This window comes from Pan troglodytes, chromosome 2 (genome assembly GCF_028858775.2).
Source record: "Pan troglodytes isolate AG18354 chromosome 2, NHGRI_mPanTro3-v2.0_pri, whole genome shotgun sequence".
NCBI classification, from domain to species: Eukaryota; Metazoa; Chordata; class Mammalia; order Primates; family Hominidae; genus Pan; species Pan troglodytes.
Genome location: NC_086015.1, coordinates 103,533,271 through 103,541,227, shown reverse-complemented (window position 1 = coordinate 103,541,227; position 7,957 = coordinate 103,533,271).

The following is a 7,957-nucleotide window of genomic DNA, read 5'->3' as shown; positions in this document are numbered from 1 at the left end:
ACTGCAGATTCAACCTCCTGGGCTCAAGTGATCCTCCCACCTCAGCCTCCTGAGTGAGTAGGTGGGACCACAGGAGTGTGCCACCACCACCATGCTCAGCTAATTTTTTTTTTTTTTTTAGACAGAGTCTCACTCTGTTGCCCAGGCTGGAGTGCAGTGGCATGATCTCAGCTCACTGCAACCTCCACCTCCCAGGCTCAAGCAATTCTTGTGCCTCAGCCTCCCGAGTACCTGGGACTACAGGCATGCACCACCAAGCCTGGCTAATTTTTGTATTTTTAGTAGAGATGGGGTTTCACCATGTTGGCCAGGCTGGTCTCAAACTCCTGACCTCAAGGGATCCACCCACCTCAGCCTCCCAAAGTGCTGAGATTACAAGTGTAAGCCACTGCACTTAGCCCCCATGCTAATTTTTAAAAATTTTTTGTAGACACAGGGTCTCTCTATGTTGCCCAAGCTGGTCTTGAACTCCAGGCTTCAACTCCCAAAGGGCTGGAATTATAGGTGTGAGCCACCACACCTGGGACCCCAATTGTTTTTTATGCTATTGTAAGTTGAACTGTTGTCTGAATATTCTTTTTGGATTGTTTATCCTTAGTGTAGAGAAACACAACTGATTTCTCTGTATTGATTTTGTATTTTGCAACTTTGCTGAATTTATTAGTTTAAACAGTTTTTTTCAGTGAGCTCTTTAGGCTTTTCTACATATAAGATCTTGTCACCTGTGAACAGAGATCGTTTTACCCCTTTTCCAATTCAGATGTTTTTATTTCTTTTTCTTGCCTAATTGCTCTGGCTAGGACTTCTAGTACTATGTTGATTAGAAGTGGTGAAAGTGGATATCCTTTTCTTGTGCCTGATCTTAGAGGAAACACTTTCAGTCTTTCACTGTTGAGTATGATGTTAGCTGTGGGTTTTTAATATATGGTCTTTATTGTGTGGAGATAGTTTTCCTCTTTTTCTAATTTGTTGTGTTGTTGTTGTTTTTAATCATGAAAGAGGTTCAATTTTGTCAAATGCTTTTTCTGCATCAGTTGAGATGATCACAAACCTGAGCTTTTATAACTAGGAAATGGCTTTAATTCCCAGCCCAACAAGTTATCGGAAGAGGCCCCAGCAATTTAAAAGTTATAGTTTTGTTTCATGAAACCCTATTCTCTTCCATGCCTCTTGGTGAATCCAAACACTTGTCAATTGCAGCAATCAAACCTAGATATTTTCCTTCCCTGACCTGTCTACTGTATTCTTAAGCCTAGCAGTAACTAACTATATTATTCCCTTCTTTCTTGCTAACAATTGAAGGAAAAAAATAAATCAATTTGGACTAATTAACAAATGGCTAGGAGTCAGGTTTTATGGAATGAATTTACTTTTATTTTAAAAAATCTTACAGTAAAATTGACTTCTTTTTGGTATACAGTTCAAGGAATAAACATGCATAGATTCACGTAACTGCTGCCGCAATCAGGATACAGAACAGTTCTATCACTCCCAAAAAACTCCTGCATGTCATCTCTCTTTATTGTCACATCCTCCTCCTTCCTTGAACCTCTGGCAACCACTAATCTTCTTCTTTCGTCTTTTTGAAAATGTCATATGGTGTGTAATATGTTATATCTGTGACTAAAAGCTTAAATGTGACTGATGATTTTGCTAAGAACCATTTTGAGCAACATCCTTCTTGTTCTGCAGAATTGTCCCAAACTGTGAACCTGATATCATCATCATCATGGTAGGAGTCATAATCAAAGGTTCATAGGTTAGATTGGCCTCACAATACTAGTGTCTAAATTTCTATCTGTCTCTAACTTCTCGATGGAGAAGGGTGTTGGCCAAATTCTAAGGCCAGTGGTTGATGATTGGGATTAAGCTTTTAGCACCTATGTCACAAGAAATAATAGGAAATAAGGTTACCATCTGTGGTACATGGTCATTTCATGACCATCATGTGTTATCTATACGTGAAGGACAGTGAGGAGGAAATGTAGTAAGCTAAAAACTAAAGGACTGTACAGATATTATTTCAGAGAGATTATAAAGCAACTATCTTTTGCTTCTACTGTAGTGGTCAGTGAATTAATTTTCTTGGTTCGTTGGATGAAACAAATTTAGTAAAGTGGAAATGGTCATATTGTGTCTATTAGAATGCTTTTGACTGCAAGCAGGTAGAATATCTGGCTAAAAGTGACTGAAATAATGAGCTTTATTATCTCACACAAAAAAGACATCCAGAAGTAGGTGGTTCTAGGGCTGAATCAGTGGTCTCAATAATGTCATGAAGAATGAATGAAGCTTTTTTCATCCTCCATTCCACCGTCCTCACATGAAAACTTTTGGTCTCTTACTTGCAAGATGGCTGCTGCAGCTCCAAGTACTGGGTCCTCAGACAATTGCATTGCTATGTAGGAAGCCGGGAGCAGCTCAGGTGACAAGAGAGCTCTTCTCATGTGTGCTTGTTTTTTTTTTTTTCGTCTTGAAGGAAAACTGTTTTCCAAATCCCCCCAACAGACTTAGTGTTATGTCCCATAGTCAGAACTGGGTCCCTTGGTCATTTGTTAACATGAAGGCAAAGTGGGTCTCTAGCATTTAACTGTTATCATGTGACATGGGCTGGGACAGGAGGGATGGAAGGTGAGGAAAGTGACTCCTGGAGAGGCAACAGATTTGCCTCACTCCGTTGTGAGGATTAAATGCAGTAATGTGGGTAAAGCACCTCTAACTGGGCTGGCACATAAGGGGCTCAATCCTCATTAATTCTTTTTATTTCATGTCTCCCTTCTCCCCTTCAATTTTCTTTCCTCATTTTTCACCTTTAGGAGAAATACAGAAATTCAAAAGTTTTGCTGACCTTCCGTAGATAAAGGCCCTGCTTGTCTCTCCCACCCTCCTCCTACTTCTTGGAGTTCTGCCGCTCGAGTTTCCACAAACCAATTGGAATCTCCTGGACCTCTCAAAAGTCCCTCACCTTAGACTGAGGAATACATTGTTATGGCTGGTCCATAGATGTCAATTACAGACATAAAACTGAGAAATCCTTATAAAGAAAAAAGAAGAAAACCCACCAGAGTATGTTGTCATTACAATGTTAGCCTCCACTAGAAAATCATCTATTTCAGTGGAGTGAAGCTCTTTTCATACAAAAAAGGAGCAAAAGGCGCCCCCATCCGTGCCTGTCTGTACTGACTGCTGGCTCTGAGCACCATAAGATGTTTCTTGCCATTAGAGCAATGATTTCAATTTTTCCATTCCAACTGTGGTGAAAATGAATAAGAAAACTGAGTCCTGCCTCTGGAAGCAGCATACAGGTTCCACACTAATCAAAAAAGGAAGATTCATTATTAGACAATATTTCACTCCCCAGACTTTGAAAGTTCCTACATTTGTCAGAGTAGCTCTGAATCACTTCACAGCCACCGCAGGATTAGAATGGGGGTATTGTACAAGCCTGACCCTTTGCAGTTAAGTTTTTTTCCCCTTCTAAATGAGCTGCTCTTGCTACTCTCTGAGTCACTGCAATCCAAATCTCATAATTTCATCTCCTTCTCTTCTAATCATTTTACCAGATAGCCATTTAAAGGGGGGGCAGGCATGCAGATTTTATTAAAGGGGCCATAGCACTCCCTAAAATGCATTTAACTAAGAAGTGCCAATGAAATATCGACACTGTCACCAGGTAAAGGAGAATGAAGTTTTTAGGAGCCTGCTTAGTAGGGATAAATACTTCAAAGGGCCACATTTCTATTTGCCAAACCAAAGCAGATTTAGCAATGGAATCATGAGACCGTCCTAATGAGGGTGACCCTGGGCCGAGTGCCTGAGTGACTCCCGGGCTCTAAGAAACCCCCTTCTCAGACATGGGCTTCCCTTTCTCTCACCCAGTGGAAAAGCCAGCAGAAATCTGCTGTGCAGTCCTATCACTTATGAACATCCAGAGACAACAATGTTGACAACCATAGGCTGTGGCACTGTGCAATTCTGTTGGACACATTGCAAAGGAAAACCACCAGCAGCTGCCCGAAGCTGGTTTTCTCTTATTAAAATTTGGTTAATAAAGCCTGTACCATGAAAGAAACCAGATGAAAAACCAGCCTTCATCAAGGAGGGCTTATTGCAGGCTGGGAAAGATATTGTTTTGTCCAAGTCAGTAGGTTTCTATCAACTTGAACACCTCTGCATGGACTTAGGTGCTCTGGGATAATACAGAGGGAGTTGGAAGCCTGCTGCTCCCTTGTGAGAGCATTCCCTTTTCTGTCTTTGGGAGCAGGAGCAGACTGACATACAGGAAACTGAGAGAAACCTGCATAAGGAGGGTATGGAATCATGCGCAACTGTGTGGGCTGAGTGCAAGTGGATTAAAAAGGACACAAAGGTTGGTGTGAGATGATGAGTGCCTTCCAAACAGGGGCCCAGGTGGCTCATTTTGGTATCCTCAACATTGTGAACTTGTCGCACAAGGTAGGGATTTAATAAGTAAATTTCAAGTAAAGGTCAAGTCTACACTTTCACCTGTCATTTCAACCTGCCCCATTTTATACCTTACTGCATTTGCCCTTGCACTTAAAATATACACCAAAGTAAAAGCACCTCAAAACCCCATTGAGTTTCTAACCAGTTACACGCTGACACACACACACTTACACATTCAGAATCTCTCATTGATTCTCGTTGTTCTCTCTCAATCTCACACTCACTTTATATCTCCTCCATCTCCAGCATTGTTGCCAGGAGTTGGAGACAGAGTAGAATAGCACTTACTTTTTTGATTTTTCCAAATTTTCACCAACCAGTTCACAAAAGCACAAGGATGAAGAATTAGAAAAGTGGAGGAAAGACCTGGTGCAGTGGCTCACACCTGTAATTCTAACACTTGGGGAAGTTGAGGCAGAAGGATCACTTGAGCCCAGGAGTTCGAGACCAGCCTAAGCAACATAGAGACACCCCATCTCTACTAAAAAAAAAAAAAAAATTTCGCTGGGTGTGGTGGTGGATGCCTGTAGTCCCAGCTACTCAGGAGGCTGAGGTGGGAGGATTGTTTGAGCCTGGGAGGTCAAAGCTGCAGTGAGCTATGATCGCACCACTGCACTCCAACCTGGGTGACACAGTGAGACTCTGTCTCAAAAAAAAAAAATGTGGAGGAAGGAGACGAGTGAGATGATGAGAGAGGGGAAGAGAAGAGAAAGAATAGGCGAGAAAGAAAACCAGAGAAGTTAAGCTTCCCATTGTGGGTAGGGAGTGAATTGTGAATGACAATGCTTTTCCTCTATCAAGGTTAAGGAGGATGGCTCCCAGATTGTACAGCAGAGTGAGAGTCCTGCAAAGATAAACTGCTTTGGATGCACTGACTTGTGGAGAAGGAGAAAAAAGGAGTGGAACAATCTCCATTCTGTCATAAATTCTGGCCATGCATTTTTCTTGAAGAGTTTAGCTTCTCATGGATATGACATGTTTTTGTATAGGTCCTATTCATTAAGCTGACTCTAGCATAAAGTTAAATGACAAATGCTTTGTTGGGAAAATGTTGGACCACTTCATGGATGCAGATGCCTTCTTGGCAGCTGTGATGGTTAATGGTTAATTTTATATGTCAACTTGGCTGGGCCATGGGGCGTCCCGATACTTGGTCAAACATTATTCTGGTTGTTTCTGTGAGGGTATTTTTGGATAAGATTTGCACTTAAATCAGTGGACTTCGGGTATAGCAGATGGCCCTCCATAATGTGGGTGGGTCTCATCCAATCCACTGAAAGCCTAAATAGAACAAAAGGCTGACCTCAGAGCAAGAGGGAACTCCCCAGCATACTGCCTGTAGACTTCATCTACATCGGCAATTCCTGCTTGTCCAGGAGACTGCCTTGGATTTGAACTGCACCTCTTTCCTGAGAGGCCTCTCCTGTCAGATTTTGGACTTGCCAGCCTCCACAATATCTTAAAATCTATCTATCTATCTATCTATCTATCTATCTATCTATCTATCTATCTATCTAATCTATCTATCCATCTATCATCTTTCTATCTATCCTGTCCATACACCTGTACACACTTTAGTGATTCTGCTTCTCTGTAGAACTCTGACTAATCCAGCATCCCCTAAGCTGACAAGCAAGGCTGAGATGTAACAAATGTGCTCGTGCCTTTCCTAACCAGCACCGTAACTGAGGAGTGTGGACTAAGAGGCCATGAGCCCAGGATCGTAAGTCAGTCAGCCTAGGTTATGTGTGAGCCTTGTCCCTTCCTAGTGCTCTGCTCTGGATAGATTACCTAAGCTCCAGAAACAATTACTCAGATGACTAAAGCATTGCCAACCTCTGACGTGTTCATTTTCTATTGCCATTGTAACAAATTACCATACACAGTATGCTTGAAACAAGGTAAATTTATTCTCTTACATTTCTGCAGATCAGATCAAAGTGTCAGCAGGGCGTCTGAAGGCTTCGGGGAAGAATCTGTTTCTTGCTTTTTTCAGCTTCTGGAGGCCACTTACATTCTTTGGATCATGGCCACTTCCTCGCATCACTCCAACCTCCTGCTTCTGTTGTTGCATCTCCTACTACTCCTTTTATCACCTGCCTCCCTCTTATAAGGCCCTTATGATTGCAGTGGGCCCACCCAAATCACCCAGGATCATCTCCTTCTATCAGTGTCCTTAATCATATCTGCAGAGTCTCTCTGGACATTTAATACATTTACACATTCCGGGAATTAGGGTATGGACATCATTGGTGGTGGGCAGGGGGTATTATTCTACCTACCACATCTGGTCAGAGGTAATTGGTTACAAATGGAAGGTGAGATAGGGGAAGGATTCTAAGATTTCAGAGTTGGTACTTAAAATTATTTTATTTTTTAGAAAAGTACTCGATTATGTGACAAACATAGAAAGTTGCAACAAAGAAATGCTTTCTTGGCTCCTAAAGAGATGAACATGTGTTGGCACTATATTTTTATTTAACAATGACAATTCTGCTCCTAGAATAATCAGAGTAAAGCTTCCCCCACCTCTAAAAAATTAACATAAAAATGTCTTAAAAAATATAATACTGTGGCCAGCTAGGTATACAAATCTGTGGGGCTTCATGTCCTGACAGATTCACTAAGCATTCCATCCAGTCTCCTGTGAGGGACCTTTGGCAGGAATTAAAGCCTTTCAAGAGAGACCCTGAGAACCTTCCTCAAAACATTAATTCAAGTATCATAAATCTACAACATCATTTGTATTCTAGAACATGTCATCCCAATATAAGCTCTAGCATTGTTGTGCCTTCAACATGCTGAGTACAGTTTTTGAGAATCAGTCACTTTCAATGCTTCCCTCTTGGCCAAATGGATAACTTTAGGGAAGTTTCTAGCCTTTCTTTTTGGTGCATGGCTGTATTTTGAGTGCTCAGGATATTGCCATAACCTTTGCTTGGTCTGTTCTTAGCAGAAAAAAGTCTAACTCTAACTCTAACTCTATAGAAAAGGGAGAACATTAAAAAAAAATCAGTTTTCAAAAATCATCCTGATGCTGAATTTAGTTCAACAATTGTTGGGGTGGTTATAATAATTTCAGGCCAGGTGCGGTGGCTCACACCTGTAATTCCAGCACTTTGGAAGGCGGGTGGATCACTTGAGGTGAGTTTGAGACCAGCCTGGCCAACATGGTGAAACCCCAACTCTACTAAAATTATTAAGGCCGGGCGCGGTGGTTCAAGCCTGTAATCCCAGCACTTTGGGAAGGTGAGGTGGGTGGATCACCTGAGGTCAGGTGTTCGAGACCAGCCTGGCCAACATGGTGAAACCCCATCTTTACTAAAAAGACAAAAATTAGCCGGGCGTGGTTGCATGCGCCTGTAATCCCAGTTACTCGGGAGGCTGAGGCAGGAGAACTGCTTGAACCTGGGAGGCAGAGGTTACAGTGAGCTGAGATTGTGCCACTGCACTCCAGCCTGGGTGACAGAGTAAGACTCCATCTCAAACA